The following is a 1680-nucleotide window of genomic DNA, read 5'->3' on the forward strand; positions in this document are numbered from 1 at the left end:
CGCAATGGAGGACCAGCTTACGTGATTAACAGCGTGCATCTTCTTACGGTCATGAAAAAAATTGAAAAGTCATGAAATTTTAAAACAGACCTGGAAAGGTTTTGGGAAAGTCATGGATTTTTTCCCCCTTAAATCTCTGTATAATATAATTATGTTTAATCTGCTTTCGAGTTTATAATGAGGGAAATTCCTGCAAACATATTCAATAGAGCATGTAGGTTAGATGAGTAAATAAATCCACACATACTATCAGATTAAATCAGTCATTTGAAAACAGCGTGAGTGATTCAGCTGTACCGCGTCTTTTCTCACTCACAGCGGCTTCACAACAGCGCATCTCGTCTGCACTACTGCACGCTGCGATACAAGACTTTTGCTCGGGTTTCGGGACAGTCGACAGAATTGTCACTTGCCTAATCGAGTCATTGTTGCATCGTCACAAAACTGTATCATTTGCACATCTTTTTAAGTTTAAGCCATTCGATACTCGCGTGCTCCAAAGGGGGTTTCCTATGCGCTCACAGTCACATCCATAGCGCATATCGCGCCGCCTGGCGAGTACCAAATTGAGTTATTTTTTGCGCTTACGCGGCCAAATACACACACAACAATGACGTCAAAATGGCCGTCCTGGCGATTATCCTCGTAAGCAGTCGGTTTTGTCTCAACTAAATGTAAACATCTGAGAAAGAAAACGCATGTGTATCAGTATTGGATCCGTGCATTCGGGTTTGTGAGAGCAGCCACGTCGCATCTCTTTGCGCGCTCAAGTTTGTTGTTTCAAATGTACATGCTAGGCAAGCCTGCTCATAATAGAAGTTTTTTGCATGAAATATATGCACGCTATAGGTCAACACGTCTTTCATTGGCGCGTGAGGAGGAGATCTGTCAAATGAGGTGCCGGATCAGATTTCGGACAAATTCGGAGGTGGCGGATTAGGATCCGGCTTGTTCCACACCTGCACAAATTAAGCCCTGCATGCGGGGGATGGACTTCACTTCATATAATCATGACAGTCATCTTCATTTGAGCACCTTCACTGTCTGTTACGAAAAGCCAAAAGTACACGGATCTCAATCGATGTCTCGCTGTAAAATCAAATCATTTTCATTTCATTTTCATTCTGGAACATGTGGGGCCAGGGTGGACTATATAATGAAGATTGTTTCATGGATTGTTTAGGCTTACATAATGTTACTGTTTAAATGTAATGGGAAAATATTAAAAATGGAAGAAAGCACATAATTTGCTAAAAAATTTGCCTAAATTGCAACATCACAAGCTTAATTAGGATTGATAAAGATTCATTTCCAAAAGCACAAACATAAAATAACATTTTTTTTTAAAAAGTTATAATTGTACATCAAAAATGAAAACATTAAATGCAATTAGAAATATTTATGAAAGTCATAATTTTTTTATTATAATATACTGTTTTGAACCATTTGCTGTTGCAACTTCGTTTCTTTTCATTTATGTTCACTGTATTCTCCAATACATTGATTGACACGCTGTCTGCTCACAGTTAATAGCCAATCAGTGCACAAATATAAGTGCTGTAGCGTAATTTGTCAAATATTCCGCCCCCTCCGCACGCGCCTGCTTTTTGAACGTGATTTTTCTTCAATGAGGGATTGAAGAAGAATCACGTTCAAAAAGAAGGCGCGTGACGCTGTCAT

The sequence above is a fragment of the Sinocyclocheilus rhinocerous genome, unplaced genomic scaffold (genome assembly GCF_001515625.1).
Source record: "Sinocyclocheilus rhinocerous isolate Xijiao unplaced genomic scaffold, SAMN03320098_v1.1 scaffold725, whole genome shotgun sequence".
NCBI lineage: Eukaryota > Metazoa > Chordata > Actinopteri > Cypriniformes > Cyprinidae > Sinocyclocheilus > Sinocyclocheilus rhinocerous.